Consider the following 22,731-nt stretch of genomic DNA (forward strand, 5'->3'; position numbering starts at 1 on the left):
AAATTGAGCATTTGGTGCAGATATTATTCTCCCCAAACGGGTACACAATCATGATAAACTCTAAATTGATTTTCAATAAACAACCATCAGTCTACTTATCAAACACCTCTCCTGCTTCTTCCTCCTCCTCTGTTATCGTGCCAAGTTGTGTCACGCAGGTGTCCGACAGAACCAGCTGTATACCTGCTGCAGTTAGGCCGAGTGAGAGCCTGTCAACTGTAAGTGAAGCAGACATGCCTGCTGTGTTTGTTTGGCTGCGTGCCCACTATGCATTTTTCAAGCGTTTCTGAAGCGGAAATTTCCGCTGCGGATTATCATTGCAGCACAATATGCCGCATGTCCATTCATTTTGCGGACACGCAGCGTAATAGCCGCCATTGACTTGCATTGGACCGCGTGACATCCCCATCACTGCATCTGCACATGTGGATATCACACGGTTTAATGTGCAGATGGTGCCCAGGTCTGGAGAAGAAGAGACTCTCATCCAGACCTGGGTACCATTGTACCTGTAAAGAAAAGAATTTAAAATAAAAAATAAAGATTATACTTACCTTCCGATGTCCCCCGGTCTCCTCAGCGATGCGTACGATGTGTTGGGCGGCTCGCGGTGGTGTGAGGACCTGACATGACGTCATTGAATCATGTGACAGGTCACGTGACCGCTGACGTCGGCGGTCGCGTGACCTGTCACATGACTCAATGACGTCATCGCAGTTTGCTGGATTTATATACTGTGACCAAGTTGTCAAGCACTTTTCCAAGTGATGCTAAAATCGCTTGGAAAAGCGCTTGATAACCCGCATGCAGAAATGCATGCAAAAACGCTTGACAAACGCTGCTACCTGACGGGAAAAATGCATGTAAAATCCGCATGCTTTTTTCCTGTAAGGTAGAAGCGTAAAAAATATGCAGCATTTCTGCATCGTGGGCACATAGCCTTTTTCTGAGCACACCACATGTTTCTCAATCCACCATTACATCTCCGCCTGCACCTCACTCACGGTCTATCGGTTTGTCCGTTTCACCGTACTCTACCCTCTCTCAGAACTGCAGCCAGCGATCAATCCCGCTGTTGTGGTCACGTTAAAGATTGTTTCATCCTACACATGACAAAGCTAAGAGGTTGAACTCCACCATGTCTAATCAGTTGGCTACAGAAATGGTGGTCTTAGGCCCTATTTTTTTTTAATGTAAACACTTCCGATTGAGTCTGCATTTCCTTGGTTGGCTGTAGTGGGACAGGTATGGGTCTGCGTTAAACTGCTTGCAGTCTGATGACATTGATGCAACTTCGGTGGTGTTAGGCCCTCATTTAGGGAAATGTGAACACTCCTGGTTAGGTCTCCATCTCCAGGGTTGGCTGTACTAGAAGAGGGGTGGGTCTTATTTATTCTATTTCTACAGTCATGAAATTGATGCCACTTTGCTGGCGTCTGCCACTAATTTTTTTAAATGTGGGGAATCCTGATTGGGTCTCCATCTATTGGGCTGGCTGTAGTGGAACCTTCCTGTTCTGCAGTCTAAGTTGTGTAAGGTTGCGTACCAGTCCTTGCTGCACTCCTGATCCAGACTCTGCCTGCTGCACTCCTGATACAGACACTGCCTGCTGCACTCCTGATACAGACTCTGCCTGCTGCACCATCTAGTCTGTCCTACTGGGTCCAGCTTCTGCGCATCCGTTGGTCTGTCCTGGAGTAGCACCTGGCATTCATCGGGAGCCAAGTTTAACCTCACCATCAGAGGCTCTAGTGAACAGTCCGGTGCTCGCTTAGTCAAGCCCCTCCTGGCTCTCCGGGGGCCGTGCCACAGTGGTTCCACAAATCACATCTGTGACAGTGCACCCTCCAGGAAGGGTCCTCTCTCCTGTTGTACCAGTTGGTGACCCCTTTTCACATGTAAAGCACAACTGAATAAATGTCGCTGTCACAGTAATAATAATTATACTACTTGTACTCTCGGTCAATTGATGGGACTTCCCTGGTGTCTACACCTATTTTGATGTGTTTCGGCAGCTTTTGGTCCCGTTTCTAGGTGTTGTATATGCATTTTTTTGGTCCCCCCATTGACTCTTATGGGATTCGGAAATGTTCAACGAACATGCTGCGAATAAATTCGGCGAATATCAATTTGTTCTAATATTTTCAGATACCGTGGCGGAGCATCGCAGGCATGTTCAGTTAGTCCTGGAACATTTACAAGAGAATTATCTCTATATCAAACTCGAAAAATGTGAGTTTGAACAAACCAGGACTCAATTTTTGGGATACATCATCTCCCCAAAAGGTCTGAGCATGGATCCCAGTAAAATCATAGCAGTAGTTGACTGGCCTACCTCAAGAAATTTAAAAGACGTTTAGTGCTTTATAGGATTTGCAAATTTCTTTAGAAGATTCATTAAAAACTTTGGATGCAGAAGCACCAAGTATATGTCCCCAAATCTGCTTGACTTGAAGTCCTCAAACTTGTCCATGATTCCAAACCTGTAGGACATCCTGGAGTCATTAAAACTTAAAAACTACTGCTCAGTTCTTTTTGGTGGCCTAATTGTAGGAGGGATGTAAAAAAATATGTTTCTTCCTGTTTAACATGTGCACGGAACAAGACACCACAATCTTCTCCTTTAGGACTTCTTCAACCTCTTCCAGTTCCATCCAGGCCTTGTGGATCAATCTCAATGGATTTTATCGTGAACCTACCTCGATCTAAAGAAATGACTGTTATCCTTGTTGTGGTGGATCGGCTCACAAAGATGGCCCATTTTATTCCAACTAAAGGGATTCCCACTGCTGAACAAACTGCAGAATTGATGGTCAGAGAGATATTTAGGCTGCATGGAATTCCTGGCAATGTAATTTCTGTTCAGTTTACATCAAAATTTTGGAAAAGCTTTTGTACAGCTTTAGGAGTTACTGTCAATTTGTATACTGCCTTCCATTCAAAATCCAATGTCCAGACTGAAGTAACTAAACCAAACTCTTGAACAATATCTGCGTTGTTTTATTTCTTACCTGCAGTATGACTGGGTGGATTATTTACCAACAGCAGAATTTGTCTACAATAATTACACATGCAGTTCTACATCCCAAAGTCCATTTTTTGCTAATTATGGTTAGCATCCAGTATTTATTCTGAATCTTCAATGTAATACTTCGGTTCCTGCTGTTTCTGACAGACTGACAGTTACAGGAAGCTCAGAAAGAATGAATTGAGCTGTTACAGAAGGCCCAAGAAGATTCTAAAAAGACAGCAGATAAACATCAAAAAGCCCCTCCTTCCCTTCAGATCGGTGACAAAAAATCTGAAAACAAATATACAGTCATCAAAATTGGGTCAAAAATTCATAGGACATTTTCAAATTTCTGCACAAAATAACCAAGATGCCTTCCTTTAAAGCTTTCTAACAGCATGAAAATTCACCCTGTGGTCCATGTATCCTTGATCAAACCTTTCAGTGAGAACCCGTTTCCAGGAAGAACTGAGCCACCTCCTCTACCAGAAATAGTCCATGGTGATGAGAACATTGTGGATAAAATTCTGGACTCTAGAAGATTTTGTGGAAGATTGCAGTATTTGGTGCAATGGCAGGGTTATGGACCAGAGGATAATTCCTGGGAGCCGGGGTGCAATGTCCATGCACCCAGGCTTACAAGAGACTTTCATCTGTAATGATCCAGAGAAACTAGCGCTTTAGATGTCCAGAGGTCATCCTGGAAGTAGGGGACTACAGTTAGGACTCAAACCCAGCACCTCTTGTGCATCAGGCTGCAGCTCTTCCTACCGATCTACTCAGCTCGCTGGTCAGTTCCTGGCTAACCTAGATTCTAGTACCTGTACTGTTCCTGAGTAGCTCCACCCTATGTTGTACGTGATTGGCTTCATCCTGATTGAACACCCTACTTAAACCTGGCCTGGCTTCTCCCTCCATGAGAGATTATTGAGCTCTCAGCCTCTAGTCAAGCTCTTCTTTCTCCTTCTGCAAAGACAATACTGCTTTCCTGTGTACCGAAATCCTGGCTTCCTTGACTACGCTACCTGCTAAACCCTTCAAGATTATACTGCCTTTCCTGTGTACCAAATTCCTGGCTTCCCTGACTATGCTACCGACCAGTGCTGCCCCTAGTGGTTGTAATATCACTACTCCAACCCAGGTCAGTTCCTAACACATAGAGTGCTTAGTTCCAGTTCAACTCTTTAGAATTTTGTTTCAGGTTTTTACATTGTGCAAATAAGGGTTCGCCCTCCTTTTCCTTTGAGCTGGACTTTATGTTTATATACTGCAGCTCCCCACTGCTCGGTGTCCATTAGTCTTGGTCTCTGTCCTACTTGGCCCTTATTCACGTTCAAGTCATTTGACATATGGTAAGGATTTTTTGTCTGTTTAGTGGCCAGTGTGAACATGGTCCTACACCCTGCATGCACACCAAATTATATTCCAGTTCATCTCTTAGGTCTTTTATTTTCTCATCTGAGAGTAGCATAATGTAATAAAAGAGACCCAGGATCAAATGATGTATCACTTTACTAGGTGCAGTGGTTGTGATACAATCAAAGGTTTTAGATGCAGCATGAAGCAGAGCTGAGAAAGCTAACCCCGCCCACACCAAGCTCTCTGTGTACATTGTCTAATGACAATGAGCTGCTTATCACAGAAGGGGGTGTGGTTGGACCAGTGCTCATGTGCCAACTAGTTACAGTAATGATAAAGTCCTGGTGATAAAACTGTGAACAGCATGCGGCCTGATAAGTGACACATCACTGAATTCTGTGTTTTAACCCCTACATTATGCTGTCCTCAGATTACATAGCAAAAACCTGCTGACAGATTCCCTTTAATGCACTTCCTCATTTCTCATTTTACTAAGCAAACATAGCATCGTGACTCACATTTGCTGGCTGAAAGTGCTCTCTTAATTGCATTATATATATATATATATATATATATATATATATATATATATATAGTACAGTGTGCAAAGTGAATGTACAATTTTCACAGTCATGAAAATACAGAAAAATCTTTAAATGAGAAGTTGTGTCCAAAATTTCGGTCTGTACAGTATATATATATATATATATATATATACTGTACAGACCAAAATTTTGGACACACCTTCTCATTTAAAGATTTTTCTGTATTTTCATGACTTTGAAAATTGTACATTCACACTGAAGGCATCAGAACTATGAATTAACACGTGGAATTATATACTTAACAAAAAAGTGTGAAACAACTGAAAATATGTCTTATATTCTAGGTTCTTTAAAGTAGCCACCTTTTGCTTTGATGACTGCTTTGCACACTCTTGGCATTCTCTTGATGAGCTTCAAGAGGTAGTCACCGGAAATGGTTTTCACTTCACAGGTGTGCCCTGTCAGGTTTAATAAGTGGGATTTCTTACCTTATAAATGGGGTTGGGGCCATCAGTTGTGTTGTGCAGAAGTCAGGTGGATACACAGCTGATAGTCCTACTGAATAGACTGTTAGAATTTGTATTATGGCAAGAAAAAAGCAGCTAAGTAAGTAATGAAGGTCAGTCAGAGCGAAAACTTGGGAAAACTTTGAAAGTATCCCCAAGTGCAGTTGCAAAAACAATCAAGCGCTACAAAGAAACTGGCTCACATGAGGACTGCCCCAGGAAAGGAAGACCAAGAGTCACCTCTGCTTCTGAGGATAAGTTTATCAGAGTCACCAGCCTCAGAAATCGCAGGTTAACAGCAGCTCAGATTAGAGACCAGGTCAATGCCACACAGAGTTCTAGCAGCAGACACATCTCTTCAATAACTGTTAAGAGGAGACTTTGTGCAGCAGGCCTTCATGGTAAAATAGCTGTTAGGAAACCACTGCTAAGGACAGGAAACAAGCAGAAGAGACTTGTTTGGGCTAAAGAACACAAGGAATGGACATTAGACCAGTGGAAATCTGTGCTTTGGTTTGATGAGTCCAAATTCGAGATCTTTTGTTTCAACCAGCATGTCTTTGTGCGACACAGAAAAGGTAAACGGATGGACTTTACATGCCTGGTTCGAATCGTGAAGCATGCTGGAGGAGGTGTGATGGTGTGGGGGTGCTTTGCTGGTGACACTGTTGGGGATTTTTCAAAATTGAAGGCATACTGAACCAGTACGGTATATACTCTTTGGCGCCATCGCTCTCATTATTTAATTCTCTCTTGTTCACATGTGGCAGCTGTCAATTTGCCTCCAACACTTTTCCTTTCATTTTTTCCCCTTTATGTAGATAGGGGCAAAATTGTGTGGTGAATTGGAACGCACGGGGTTAAAATTGCGCCTCACAACATAGCTTATGACGCTCTCGGGGTCCAGCCATGTGACTGTGCAAAATTTTGCGGCTGTAGCTGTGACGGTGCAGATACCAATCCCGGACATACACACAAACATACATACATACACACACACACATTCAGCTTTATATATTATATATATATATATATATATATATATATATATATGTCAAAAAAAAAAAAAAAACTGACCAGCACATCTTAAATGTGAACAGGTGCAAGCTGCAGAAACTGCATAAGATATATAAAAAGAAAGCGCAGCAGCACTCCGTTATGGCCAAGATACATAAAGACAATAAAACCATTTAATTTAAACTGTGTTATTACTCAATAAGCTTTACTTACAAAAAATGGAGGTTCTTAGCGCATAAATTGGCCAAAGAAAGCGCAGCAGCACTCCATTATGGCAAAGATACATAAAGACAATAAAACCATTTTACCAGCAGGTGATGTATATTCTATTCTACCAGCCCATTTAAATTGTAGGTGTTTCAGCCCAGAAGTGACATGTTCTGTCCAGAGTTGTAGGCTTGTAGCCCAAGAGAGGCATGTAGGCAGAGTAGTACCCATCAGATGGGAGGTCACCTTGCAGCGGTTGATGGGCACACATGAATTGGCCAATTTATGCGCTAAGAACCTCCATTTTTTGTAAGTAAAGCTTATTGAGTAATAACACAGTTTAAATTAAATGGTTTTATTGTCTTTATGTATCTTGGCCATAATGGAGTGCTGCTGCGCTTTCTTTTTATATATCTTATGCAGTTTCTGCAGCTTGCACCTGTTCACATTTAGGATGTGCTGGTCAGGTTTTTTTTGACATATTACTATAGGAGGTGGGAACTGCCTCCTGTTTGACCTTGCACTCCCCCCATTTAACCAGCAGGTGATGTATATTCTATTCTACCAGCCCATTTAAATTGTAGGTGTTTCAGCCCAAAAGTGACATGTTCTGTCCAGAGTTGTAGGCTTGTAGCCCAAGAGAGGCATGTAGGCAGAGTAGTACCCATCAGATGGGAGGTCACCTTGCAGCGGTTGATGGGCACACATGAATTGGCCAATTTATGCGCTAAGAACCTCCATTTTTTGTAAGTAAAGCTTATTGAGTAATAACACAGTTTAAATTAAATGGTTTTATTGTCTTTATGTATCTTGGCCATAATGGAGTGCTGCTGCGCTTTCTTTTATATATATATATATATATATATATATATATATATATATATATATATACATATATACAGTACAAGCACCATGCAATCCATATTTAGTTATACCTTGGTGTGGCTGGATTACTTGCACTCTGATCAAAAAACGCCAAGTACCTTACATTTTTTAACATTCACAGCAATAATGCAGTTAATTTATTCATTAATAGCAGAGTGCTGACACATAGCATATTCATAGCATACTCATTTGTTTGTACAGTATATTAGCCATATAGCATTTTTATGAACCTGTACATTTATTTAATATTAGCCCCTTTACGAGGTGGTGCATAATATTACGCACCACGTCCTAACTCCCTGTTCAGTGCGGGCTCTGGCACTGAGCCAGCACTAAACCCGGCACATGTCAGCTGATTTATACAGCTGACGTGTGCCCGCAACAGCCACGGGTGGAATCGCGATCCACTCACGGCTGTTAACGAGTTAAATGCCGCTATCAATCTCTGACAGCAGCATTTAACAGCGCAGTGCCAGCAGCGCGTCACTTACTCAACCCGTCGGTGACCCCATCACTAGTGTTGAGCATTCCGATACTGAAATATCGGGTATCGACTAATATTCGCGGTATCGGAGTTCCAATACTGAGTTCCGATACTTTTAGAATATCGAACACCGGAATCGGAAGTTCCCATAATGCCTGCGCTCTGCTGTGTCTCTGAAGGATGACAAGCTGTATGGCAGCGCTCAGCTTACTGTACTTGTCATTTAGTGTTAAAGGATTTATTAAAAAAAATAATAGTGTTTTCATGCACCGTCTCTTTAAAAAAGCCGGCCGGCAATTCAGCAGCGGCATGCACAATTTAGAATAGAAAGAATAGAGCATCACACATAGATTAGATACATAGAAACATGTCAGTCACATATATAAGAAGTACAATGACAGTGTTAATTACTGTACTTGTCATTTAGTGTTAAAATAAAGGATTTATTTAAAAAAAATTGGCGTGGGGTTCCCCGTAATTTTAGTCTCTAGCGGAGGTTAAGCAGATGGCTGGGGCAGATGTTTGAAGCCTGGGAAGGGGGTAATACCCACGGAGCTTCCCAGGCTACTAATATCAGCCCCCAGCTGAATACCTAGCCTTTACTAGCTATTAAAATGGGGGACCCCCAAAAAAATGACGTGGGGTCCCCCCTATTTTAATAGCTAGCAAAGGCTAGGCAGACAGCTGGGGGCTGATATTAATAGCCCAGGAAGGATGCCATGAATATTGGCCCCCTCCCAGGCTAGAAACACCAGCCGTCAGCCGCCCCAGAAATGGCGCATCCATAGGATGCGCCAGTTCTGGCACTTAGCCTCGCTCTTCCCACTGCCCTGTAGCTGTGGCAGTGGGGTAATAGGGCTGGGGTTGATGTCAGCTAATAATGCCAGCTGACATCAAACCCAGGTTAGTAATGGAGAGGCGTCTATAAGACACCCCCATTACTAACCCCATAGTCAAAGTTAAAAAAAAAGCACAAAATTACGGGGAACCCCATTTTTTTTTTAATAAATCCTATATTTTAACACTAAATGACAAGTACAGTAATCAACACTGTCACTGTACTTCTTATATATGTGACTGACATGTTTCTATCTATCTAATCTATGTGTGATTCTCTATTCTTTCTATTCTAAATTGTCGGGTACCGCTGCTGAATTGCCGGCCGGCTTTTTTAAAGAGACGGTGCATGAAAACACTGTTATTTTTTTTAATAAATCCTTTAACACTAAATGACAAGTACAGTAAGCAACACTGTCACTGTACTTCTTATATATGTGACTGACATGTTTCTATCTATCTAATCTATGTGTGATGCTCTATTCTTTCGGTTCTAAATTGTCGGGTACCGGTGTATGCCGCTGCTGAATTGCTGGCTTTTCATGTAATACATTCTACAATATTCTTAGTTGTTTTCCTTCATGTAGAATTAACCTTCAAGTAAGAAAGGGTTTATTTTTATTCCGATATTTGTGTCCCTTTGACTTGCATTGGTTTCTGGTATCGGAATCGGCGATATCCGATATATTTTGGGTATCGGTCCAATCCGATCCGATATTTCCCGATATAGGAAGGTATCGCTCAACACTACCCGTCAAATGATCGCGGGTCACCGATGGGTTGGCATGACAATTCGGGGTCTGCAGCAGACCCCTGTGGTTGTCATGGTCAGATTAATATGAGTGCCGCCCTGTGGTCAGCGCTCATAGCAAGTGAGCAAATCTGCTACATACAGGCGATTTGCTCATCACCTGTATGTAGCAGAGCTGATAAGGCAAGTGCTGCTTCTAGTCTCCAATGGAGCCTGTTGAAGCAAGCAGAAAGTAAAAAAAGTTTTTAAAAATATTAAAAAAATAAAAAATATATAAAAGTTTAAATCACCCCCTTTCGCCCCATTCAAAATAAAACAATTAAAAAAAACAACATACACATATTTGGTATCGCCGCATTCAGAATTGCCCGATCTGTCAATATAAAAAAATAATTAATCCGATCAGTAAACGGTATAATGAGAAAAAAATTCTAAACTACAGAATTACGTTTTTTTGGTCGTCGCAACATTGCAATAAAATGTAATAACGGGCGATCAAAACATCAGAACTACCCCAAAATGATATCAATAAAAACGTAAGCTCAGTGCACAAAAAATAAGCCCTCACCCGGCCCCAGATCACAGAAAATGGCGCCTTTTTTTTTAAGCAAATTTGGAAGTTTTTTTTACCACTTAAATAAAAAAGAACCTATACATGTTTGGTATCTGCAAACTTTTAATTACTGGGAGAATAATATTAGCAGGTCAGTTTTAGCATGTGGTAAAAAAAACAAAAAAAAAACAACTATTGAATTGCACTTTTTTTTGCAATTTCACCGCACTTGGAATTTTTTCCCGCTTTCCAGTACACAATATGGTAAAACCAGTGATGTCTTTCAAAAGTACATCTTGTCCCACAAAAAATAAACCCTCACTTGGCCATATCGACGGAAAAATAAAAAAAAGTTATGGCTCTGAGAACAAGGGGAGCAAAAACGGAAAATGCTCCGGCCATTAAGGGGTTAAAGGTGTCAGAGCCCTATATATTTTTTTTCTTTTACTTTTTTTAGTGTAATGGCTCTGTCACACATCAGTGATTTTTCTTGCATGCAAAATATCATCCAGGTTTCATAAGTGTTTTTGACCAGTGTCATCACTTTTTGGTTAGTGATTTATTATTAAAGTTTGGTTACAGTTTCATTAGTTTTTCTCGGATAAAAGAAATGATTGAGGTTTCTCAGCATGAATAGCACTTGTACAAGAAAAAGTGACATCTGAATGAGCCTTTAGAGTCAATGAGGAGAACCTCGCTTAGTTGTTTTCTTGCTTTTTCGATTCATGGCTTTTGAATTTTTTTAATGCAATTTAAAACAAGTTAAGACATTGTCAAGAATTAAAAATGGATAGTGTCAACAGGGTCACAAAATGTCTAAGAATGTGAATAGATATATAGATAGAATATAGTTAGATATATAGATAGCTGAACATACTGGGGATAAAAGTTCCACATTCTGCTGTTCTATATGGGTTCAAGTAGTTGGATACCCACCACTGTGTAATAGTATATTACTGGACAGGGTGAGGTTAAATTTGTAAGCATTTAATCTCTAATGGAACTAAATAGTCTTTCCTTTATTGATAGTAAAGACAAAAAGTTATCTACATACACCACACAATCTATTGCACCAACACAAATACGGCCACACCCTACCAGACCATATATTACTAACACACAGTGACCAAATAATACCACATACAAGGGAGATATACTGCCACACCATGACCAGATCACATATTACCATTACATAGTGACCGAATAATACTATATACAAGAAAAATATACCGCCACACCGTGAACAGACCCCATATTACCACCACATAGTAACCAAATAATACCACATGCAAGGAAAATATACCACCACACCATGAACATACCCCATATTACTACCAAATAGTGACAAATACTGCCACACTATTACCAGGTCATATATTACTACGATATAGTGATCGAACAATGCCATACAGGGACCATACAGTAGAGAAATACCATCACACCATTACCAGACCACATATTACCACCACATAGTGATCAAATAATACCATCATACTGATCATTAACAAAAATGACTAAAAATGATAATGCAAGAATTCTCACCAGTAACATTAAGCATTGGAGCTCTGTATATAGAGTACAGGTAATACAGTTATAACCAGTGACATCATACATAGCAGCTACAGTATGTATATAGTCTAAGTGTACAGGCAATACTGTGACTCACTGGTAAAATTTCCAATTCTAATCATTCATCTTCATTTTTCTTCTTTACCCGATGCAGAAAGCTTTGACTTCCTTCAGCCATGACTTATCTCTGTAGAAAGAAATACACATTCATCTATAGATGATCTCTTTTAGACCACCCTTCTACTGTTCCCGTACACTGCAGCAGATGAAGAAAAAAAGTGATTTAGTGCCACCCTGCTGCATAAACATTTTAAGCAACTCCCTTTTGTTCCCAACACAGTAACAGGATCACCAAAAATAAAATATGTTACAGACCTGATGTCTCCCATTGTGATTCTCTAACATTAGCATGTTCCTTTTTTACCCTGCAGCCTTCATATGCTATAGTGTCCCCACTCTGGCCCCCATATAGTATATTGACCCCTTTGTGGCCCCATATACTGTAGCATATTGTCCCCATGCTGGCCCCCTACAGTATATGGTCTTCATTATGGCCCCCAGAAAGCATATTTTTCCAATCTTGCCCATATGATACAATGTCTCTATATACTATATTTTCTCCTTTCAGGTCCCCATATAATACTGTTCCCATTCAGGAAAAATTTGAATTCGCAAGTTTGCGCTATTTTTCCAGGGAAACTTGACATGTGAAGAAGTTATTCTCTGTGAATTTCCCTTATTATGCTTTGCTTCTTCAGATCACAGCTGCTTGCGCTGAAATTCTTTGTTCTTTCTTGCTAGTCTGGGACTTCTGGCTTTGATGGAGCCCAGGAAGTTTCTTCACATGCGCGTGCAAGGTCACAGCTTATGCCATGACGTTGTGTCATCGTAACCTTTTGCGCACTTGTGCAGAATGCTCCCGAGCCCTCATCAATGCTGAAAGTCGTGGCCTAGAGTGAGAGACCAATGGGTTTCAGCACAAGTGGAGGTGTTCTAAATATGCATTGAGCACCAAACGAAAGTTGAATATAAGGATTTTTTTTACCTTTTAATGGCCTTTTATGGTTAAGAAAAATGGTGGCCAGTGACCATTGATGGCCAGTAATTTGGAGAAGCAAATTACAAAAAAATTTGCATTTTGGCAAATGTGGATTTTTGTAAAATTCAATTACAATTCAGTCCCATTTGAATATATTTGTTCATTTTTAGTTATCAGTCAAATCTAACAGGGAGCTCATTCTCATGGCAGTATTTAGGTGGTATCTTAATTCTCGTAAATGATCTTTTATCACATCAAAGTTTAGCTTTCCATTGGTCACACATCAGCTTAGAAATTCTTTCAGTTGAATAGATTAGAGTTTAAGGTACAGCCATCAGAACAAGCTTTTTAACTTATTCTTCAGTTTGCTATGTACTGTGTAAAAATGTTTTATTTTTCAATTTTATTTTTTTGCCAAAAATACATCTATTTCAGGCAAATTGAATACTCCAAAATGGGTACATCCTTTAATAATTAACCAGTGAGTTCAAATATATAATACATATTTAGAATAAATTGTAAACTAAAGAAACATTAGTGATTCATTACTGCTTTCTTTCTTTTTGCTCTATCCCCTCTTTTTTAAGCATGCCCAAGAATATACAGTTGTACTCAAAAGTTTATATACCCCGGCAGAATTTTTCCTTTCTTGGCCTTTTTTCAGAGAATATGAATGATAACAAAAACTTTTTCTCCACTCATGGGGCTGAAGCCATTTATTGTCAAACTACTGTGTTTTCTCTTTTTAAATCTTAATGACAACTAAAAACATTCAAATGACCCTGATCAAAAGTTCACATAACCCAGTTCTTAATACCTTGTATTGCCCCCTCTGACATCAATGACAGCTTGAAGTCTTTGGTGGTTGTTTTGGATGAGGTTTTTATTTTCTCAGATGGTAAAGCTGGCCATTTTTCTTGGCAAAAGCCTCCATATCCTGTAAATTCCTGGGCTGTCTAGCATGAACTGCGTGCTTGAGATCTCCCCAAAGTGACTCAATGATATTGAGGTCAGGAGACTAAGATGGCCACTCCAGACCCTTCACTTTGTTCTGCTGTAACCAATGACAGGTCGACTTGGCCTTGTGTTTTAGCTCGTTGTCATGTTGGAGCGTCCAAGTACGTCCTATGCGCAGCTTCTGGGGTGATGAGTGCAAATTTGCCTCCAGTATTTGCTGATAACATGCTGGATTAATCTTTCCTTTAACTTTTACCAAGTTTCCTGTGCCTTTGTAGCTCACACATCCCCAAAACATCAGCGATCCACCTCTTTGCTTTACTGTAGAAATGGTGTTCCTTTCATCATAGTCCTTGTTGACCTCTCTCCAAATGTAACCTTTATAGTTGTGGCCAAAAAGTTAAATTTTGGTCTCATCACTCCAAATTACCTTGCTCCAGAAGTTTTAAGGCTTGTCTCTGTGCTGTTTCACATATTCTAGGCAAGATACTTTGTGGCATTTGCGCAGTAATTGCTTTCTTCTGGCGACTTAACCATGCAGCTCATTTTTCTTCAAGTACCTCCTTATTGTGCATCTTGAAACAGCCACACCGCTAGTTTTCAAAAAGGACTGAATTTCAGCTGATGTTTTTTGTGGGTTTTCTTTGCATCCCGAACAATTTTCCTGGCAGTTATGGCCAAAATTTTTGTTGGTCTACCTGACTGTGGTTTGGTTTTTACAGAGCCCCTGATTTTCCATTTGTTAATCACAGTTTGAACGCTGCTGACTGGCATTATCAATTCCTTGGATATCTTTTTGTATCCCTTTCCTGTGTTATACAGTTCAACTACCTTTTCCCATAGATCCGTTGACAATTCTTTTGCTTTCCCCTTGATTCACAATCCAGAAACTTCAGTGGCTGGATGAAAGATGCAACAGTCTGTTTGGATCCTAGGAACTCATTCAGCTTTTATGCACACACACTGATTACAAGCAAACAGGTCACAGGTGAGGATGTTACCTTTAGTAGCCATTCAAACCCATTTGTGTCAAATTCTGTGCATGTTATCAGGCCAAAATTACCAGGAGAATGTTTAATTTGTTGATCAGGGTCATTTGGATGTTTTTGGTTGTCATTAAGATTTAAAAATAGAAAACACAGTAGTTTGACAATAAATGGTTTCACCCAACCAATAACCATGAGTGGAAAAAAAGTTTTTTGTTATCATTCAAATTCTCTGAAACAAGGCCAAGATAGGAAAAATTCTGCCAGGGTAGGTAAACATTTGAGCACAACTTTATATATTTAATTAATTAACACAGTTTTTGGAAAGGTTTAAAGTGATTATCTCATCTTCCACCTTCAGGAGCACACTTCTCTTCTGCCACCAAGCTTCCTGCTTGTTAGGTAGCTGAACATTTCTAATAATTAACAGTTTGAACTTGCAAAATACCTAAACTTCTGGGCTGAACTGCCATGCTGCTAAATGCAAGTCAACTGGTCGGATACAATGATCTGGCCAACTTAGGAGCCGCACTTACAGTCTATAGCAAAGTCTATAGCAAAGAGCATGTGTAACATACCTGGCGGCGTCCTTGCATAGTAGTCCATCTCCCACATTGCAAGAGCGCGCACTTGATCTCCAATCCAGAATGTCTCTCTGGCTTCCCTCCATGCTGTCTGTTTGCTTCTGTTTCTGCTGCTTAAGGGCGGCGCCCGATCACTTCCTGCTTTTTGTACCTGCTGCAGGCACACCCCTTGTGCGTCCTCAGCCTATTGCTGTCTGTCACCTGGTATTTAAACCAGCTGCTCCAATTAACCCATGCCTGAGCATCTTGCCCTGTCAGTTGGCTTCTTGTCTCTGACATGCCAGGTCCTGTGTATGTTACCTGTCTTGCAGTATCTGTTCCCATGTCTGTACTGTGTCCTACCTGTGTACTCTAACCTGCAGTCTGTACACACTCTCTAGCCTGTTGTCTTCTGCCTATCCTGGAGGCTGTATTTCCAGGCCAGTGTGAACACGCTCCTAGCCTGTTCTTTCCGCCTTCTAGGGGCCGCATACCTAGACCTGTTCCAGTATCTTGCCTGTTCTTGTCTGTATACTCTCCTAGCCTGTTACCTGTTTTTCTCCATGTCCGTACCTTCCCTTTTCTTGCAGAATCTGATCCCGTACCTATTTCCTACTCGTTGTCTCTGTACTCCCGTTTGTGAATTTAGAGTCCACTCGCTACTTCATTGCAAGTATCCTGAGTGTACCTGGTTCTGCCATTCCCTTCCAGTCTGTTCCGTGTGAACAGAGCCCTGTCCCCTCCACTCTGCCTTGCTTGCCGCTTTGACAATTCTTACCTGCTCAGCCCTGTCCACCGCGACTGCGGTTTCGCTTTGCTCAGCCCTGTCCACCGCGTCTGCGGTTTCGCTTTGCTCAGCCCTGTCCACCGCATCTGCGGTTTCGCTTTGCTCAGCCCTGTCCACCGCGTCTGTGGTTTCGCTTTGCTCAGCCCTGTCCACGGCGTCTGCGGTTTCGCTTTGCTCCGCCCTGTCCACCGCGTCTGCGGTTTCGCTTTGCTCAGCCCTGTCCACCGCATCTGCAGTTTCGCTTTGCTCAGCCCTGTCCACCGCGTCTGCGGTTTCGCTTTGCTCAGCCCTGTCCACCGCGTCTGCGGTTTCGCTTTGCTCAGCCCTGTCCACCACGTCTGCGGTTTCGCTTTGCTCAGCCCTGTCCACCGCGTCTGCGGTTTCGCTTTGCTCAGCCCTGTCCACCGTGTCTGCGGTTTCGCTTTGCTCAACCCTGTCCACCGCGTCTGCGGTTTCGCTTTGCTCAGCCCTGTCCACCGCTTCTGCGGTTTCGCTTTGCTTATCCCTGTCCACCGCGTCTGCGGTTTCGCTTTGCTCAGCCCTGTCCACCGCGTCTGCGGTATCGTTTTGCTCAGCCCTGTCCACCGCGTCTGCGGTTTCGCTTTGCTCAGCCCTGTCCACCGCGTCTGCGGTTTCGCTTTGCTCAGCTTTGTCTGCCGCGTATGCGGTTTTGCTCTGTTCAGCCTTGTCTACCGCGTCTGCGGTTTTGCTCTGCTCAGCCTTGTCTACCGCGTCTGTGGTTCTGCTCTGCTCTGCCTTGTCTACCGCGTCTGCGGTTCTGCTCTGCTCGGCCTTGACTACCGCTCCTGCGGTTTTGCTTTATTCTGTTTGTTTACCACATCTGCGGCTCCGAATTTGTCTCCCAGTCTGTACTGGACCCTACCCAGCCTGCGCTCTAGTCTGCCTGTTCCTGTATTCCCCAGTGTGGGTCAACAGCCGTGTCCGGAGTCTGACCTAGAGTAGACCCTGGTCCCTCTGCTCGGTTCCTCCCTGGTGCACTGGCGTCGTATGCCGTCGTGCGACCTTGGTCGGATCGGGCAGATACTTAGTTACGCCCCTCCAGGCACTCTCCGGTTCATGGCACAGTGGAACCACTAAACACGCACACGCCAGTCAGTCTGGGCGTGTGCATTACAGCATGCAAGTGTAACGACTTTAACCCCAGTCGTATGTGGGTGTGAATGAGATACGGCGCTGCTATGAATGACTCCGACCCCGATATGATACCAAACAAACTTCTTTTTTATAACTTACAATTTATGACAGTATTTCACTTCTAAAACAAGATATGGGCCACAATAGCCAACAACCACAAAATACTTATACAACCTGAGAGATGGCAAGTGCCAGCTTCACAGTAAGGAGCAGGACTACCCCCAGGCTGTACCACTCCCAACCTTATCCGGTACAGGGCCTACATGTAATTCTACCGTGACCGTGACACGTGGTCCTCTCAGGAATACAATCTTACACCCGCCTCCCACCTTAATTACAATAGATTCCGGGTACCCTGTTTTGCACTCGAGATATATATATATATATATATATATATATATATATATATATATATATATGCAGTATATATTTACATGAACAATCACTTGAACCAACACAAAATGTACACAGTGCACTATCCTCTTTGTGAGCACTCAGGGTGGACGCCCTAACAGAATATCCTCAAACAGAAAACTGGACTTGTTATTCTGACGTCCAGCCACTAGAACGGCCAGCTTCCTAGGTCACCAATTTCTCTGTTACAGGAGCAGAAACAGGTTCAGATCAATCCAAGTATTATTTTACGGAGCTCTCCTATGGCGTCCACGTTTACCAGAGTCTCGATATACTGGAGGTCACACAGTCTTCATCAGTCCATCTGTATTCTCAGTATTAGGATTCACAGCAATGCAAGTAACATTACTATCTAGCTCTCCCTAACTAACTAAACAGTAGGCGACCGGTCACACATTAAAGTTTACTCACGGAGCCTCTCCCTCTGTGTCACGCAGTCCAATTTGGGTCACTTTTAGGCTCCCAATCCTCCGTGTCTCTCCGGCAGAACCTCTCCTCCTCCAAATCACTTAACGACGACGACTCTGTTTTCTACTTCCTGTTTTCAGTGTTTCCTTCTCTTGTTCTATGGTGACCTAGTGGCCGAACTAAGTTATTGCGGCATCATATCTTATAACAGAAAACATTAACATACTACACAAGCTCATGCTCTTTGCTTAGAAGACAGGCCATTGCAGAGAGACTGCTTATTGACGATAATCCTAGGTAGCGAGCAGTAAACAAGAAAATTTTATAAAGCTCTATATCTTTAAGAACGTAAAGGATTTTAGATAACTGATATATTGCAAAGTTGCTTAATTTTACAAGCATTTTGCAATTTTACCCTTTTATGACTATAAAGCCCCTCTAAACCCTTAGTGACCGAGCCAATTTTGACCATAATTACCAGGCCAATTTTTGAAATCTGACCAGTGTCATTTTATGTAGTAATAATTCTGGAACGCTTCAACAGATCCCAGTGATTCTGAGTTTGTTTTTTTGTGACACATTATACTCTGTTAGTGGTAAATTTATTTTCATATTTTTTAATTTGTTAAAATTTCGTAATTTTGGTGAAAAATTTGACATTGTTGCAATTTTCAAGCTTTCAATCTATAGATCCTTAAAACAGTTACCCATGCTGTACAAAATAATTAAATAACATTTCCCATATGTCTACTTTACATCTACATTATTTTTCAAACGTCATTTTATTTTGCTAGGATGTTAGAAGGGTTAAAATTTAGCAGCAATTTCTCATTTTGTCCAGAAATTTCCAAAACCTGTTTCTTTAGGGTCCTATTCAGATTTATATTGACTTTGAAGGGCCTATATATTGGAAACTCTACAAAAGTGATACAATTTTATAAACCGCACCCCTCAAATTCTTCAAAACAGTTGTCAGAAAAATAATTTAACCCTTCAGGCGCTACACAGAAATTAATGCAAAGTGGAATGAAAAAAATATAAATTTAAATTTTATTAAAATGTTTCTTTAGCTCAAATTTTTTCACTTTTTAAAAGGGCTCGTTGATAACTCATATGTGGTCCGAAACCTCTGTTTGGAAAATAGCAGGGCTTATTCACCATTTGAATTTTGAAACACAAATTTGGTTGAAAAAAATTGTGGGCACCATTTCGCATTTACTGATTTCAGAAACCCCCCACAAGTGACCCCATTTTGAAAAATACACACCTTGTGGATTTTATCCAAGGCTATAGTGAGCATTTTGGACCCAGAAATACTACACAGAATTTAATAACATTAGATCATCATATTGAAAATTTTTATTATTTTCACGAAAATATTATTTTAGTTCCAAGTTTGTAATTTTCACAATGGATAATAGGTGAAAACGGACGTATAATTTGTTACACAATTTCTCTTGTATGCGATGAACCTCATATGTGGTCAAAAACTTCTGCTTGGGCATATGGCAGGGCTAGGAAAGGAAAGAGAACTATTTGTCTGGAATCAATTGCGGATGCCATATCGCATTTGGAGAGCCCCTGACATGTGAAACCAACAGAAACCCCCCACAATTGACCCCATTTTGCAAACTAGACCCCTCAACAAATTCATCTAGGGGGTGTATGGAGCATTTTTAACCTACAGATGATTCACAAAGCTAAATAACATTTAGATGTGAGAGGGAGTGATGGGCGAGCACTAAAATGCTTGGGTGCTCGATGTACGGGTCGAGCACATTGTAATACTCGGGTGCTCGACCTGAGCAACGAGCCCAATTTAAGTCTATGGGAAACTCGAGTATTTTTCAGGTGGCTCTGCCCGGCGGTCTGCAGAGGGCCTAAAAATTGCCCAAATCGATGGGAACAGTGCTCAAATGTCATGGGAACAGCATGGGGAAGACCCCTGGAAGCATTTATGACTCCCAGGTCACTGCTGTCAACAACGTTGTCAGAGGTATTACGCCACTTTTACGGACTCACAATAAAACATACAAAAAACAAAACCAAAATGGATTTTCCTGTGAAATATGTTAAGGAACATTCTTTCCAGGTTACTGACTTGTATATAAACAAAATAAATAACCAAAAACAAAAATACTCCTCCACACCTTAGACTATGTTCACACGTAGCGTTTTTGATGCGTTTTTTCACTTTTGCATTACTTTCAACCGTGACAAATGCATTCACCAGGAAATGTCATTTTAACATTTTACAACTTTATCTGGCCATGTGGTGTGTGAGATATCATCAGACACATCGCGTTTCATTTATGAAGGAGGGACTCTGAAAGTCACAAAGCCTATTTTTATAGGGCCATCAGGTGGCCTTTACTATTTTTAAAGGGCCAGCAGTCGGTCCTCACTTTTCTTAGAGAGCCATCAGCCGGCTATGTTTTATTGTTCCCATTACTGAAGAGTTGGTCTCCTATACTGTTATTGCAGATGCAGTGAGTGGCAGGGCTGATCAAAATTTGGACGAACCCCAATATCCCTTTGAAGAGACTTAGAGGAGGGCCTCCTGAAAACAATGTTACCATTATTAGGAAGTGGGTCTCCCATTGTGTTTACCTATGTTGTGAATGTAAGGGTTGCCAAAAATTTGGAGGCACTCCAATGTGGCTTGGAAGAGACGTGGAGGTCAGAGGGCCTCCTGAAAACAATGTTCCCTTTATTAGGTAGTGGGTCTCCCATTGTGTTGGCCTATGCAGTGAATGCAAGGGCTGACAAAAATTGGGAGGCACTCCAATGCCCCTTGGAAGAGACGGGGAGGCGAGCCTCATAAAAAATGTTCCCATTAGAAAGAAGCGAGTCTCCTATACTTGTAATACCCATGCACTAAGTATGTATGGGCTGACAAACATTTACCCCTGGGGGTAAAACATGAACATACTGTATAAAATAATTTTTTTACGGGTATCATAAACACCCTTTAAAAAAATGATGTGGGTGTTGCATCACGGACCTCGTTTACCCTGTTGATATGGTGGTGGAGGATGAGGATGAGGAGAAGGAGGAGGACAAGAGCAAATAGCCAAAATCAGGAAGCATATACCCATGTGTGAGTGTGAAAAGGTGCATGGGAATACACCTCCCAAAAAAAGACACTGGATTTGAGTTTATGTTATGCTGCTATCATTCAGTGGTGTTGAGAAGTCTGGCCCAATCCAGCCCTTGTTCATTTTTATAAAAGTCAGCCTGTCAGCATTTTCAGTTGACAGGCGGATGCGCTTATCAGTTATAATTCCACTGGCGACACTAAAAACCCGCTCTGATAAAACGCTAGTGGCAGGGCAGACCAGGACCTCCAAGGCGTAGAGAGCCAGTTCATTTCATGTATCCAGCTTGGATACCCAATAATTATAAGGCACAGAGGAATCACAGATGATGTTGGTACAGTCAACAAAATACTCCCTCCGCATCTTCCCAAACTTTGCTCTTCTTGTGAGAGTACCCCGCGCCTCAGGGCCTGTGCGATGGGAGGGGCTGAGAAAATTGTCAAAGAACTTTGACAGTGTTCCCCTGCCTCTGCTGGATTGAAGTTTTGTCTCTCTCGCCTGTAGTCCTTGGTTGTCCAACGAAGTGTGACATCTGCCGCCAGCGTTTTCAGATGGGAAATATTTTAATAGTTCCGCAACAAGGGCCTTCTGGTACTGCCCCATTTTTGTAGACCTGTCTGCCTCAGGAATAACAGATATAAAGTTTTCCTTGTAGCGTGGGTTTAGAAGTGTCACCAACCAGTAATGACTGTCACCCAAAATTTTGAGAATGTAAGGGTCATGGGAAATGCAGCGTAACAAACTCAGCCATGCGTGCCAGACTGCTAACAGGCAAGACTTCCGTGTCCTCACCAAGAGGACAAGTGACCATTCTCTCCTCCTCCTCCTCTGTCCTCAGGCCATCTACGTTGAACAGACGGTATGACAGTTGTGCAGGTAGTACCGTCTATAGCGCATGAAACTAGCTTCTGTTCTTCCTCCTCCTCCTCTTCATCATTGTCACTCAATCCACGTTGGGATGAGATGAGGCTGGGCTGTGTGTAATCACCCTGTATGGTTCCTTGATCCATCTCATCGTGCTCCGCCTGCAATGCATCCTCTTTGCTTGCGAGCAGAGAGCGTTTCAGAAGACAGAAGCGGAATGGTGAAGCTAATTATGTTATGTTAACCCAGTGGGACGTCGGCGAGATCTACCTTCCCTGCACACAAGCACTTGTCTCCGTGTCTGTGGTTAGATGGACTTTCCCGGTAACTGCGTTGTTGAGGGCACGGCTAATGTTTTGGGACACTTGCTTGTGTAATGCGGGGACGGCACACTAGGAGAAATAGTGGCGCCTGGGGACTGAGTACAGAGGGATGGCCGCCGGCATCAGGTTGTGGAATGCTTAAGTCTCCACGAGCCTAAAAGGCAACATTTTGAGCGCAAACAGTCGTGAAATGTGAGAATTTAGTAGTGTGGCCTCTGGGGCATTGGCTGCGTGGTATTTGCGCTTGCGTTCCAAGGACTGGAGTAAGGACAACTGAATGCTGCGCTGGGACAAGGACGTGGACGTGCTTCCTGATGCTGCTAGTTGAGAGTGTGCGACGACAGGTGCAGGGCAGGAGGCATCTTCGCATGCACCATGGACAGAGGATTGGCTTGCATGCACAACAGCAGAAGA

This window comes from Phyllobates terribilis, unplaced genomic scaffold, assembly GCF_046119375.1.
Source record: "Phyllobates terribilis strain yellow unplaced genomic scaffold, ASM4611937v1 Scaffold_11__3_contigs__length_659146591, whole genome shotgun sequence".
NCBI lineage: Eukaryota > Metazoa > Chordata > Amphibia > Anura > Dendrobatidae > Phyllobates > Phyllobates terribilis.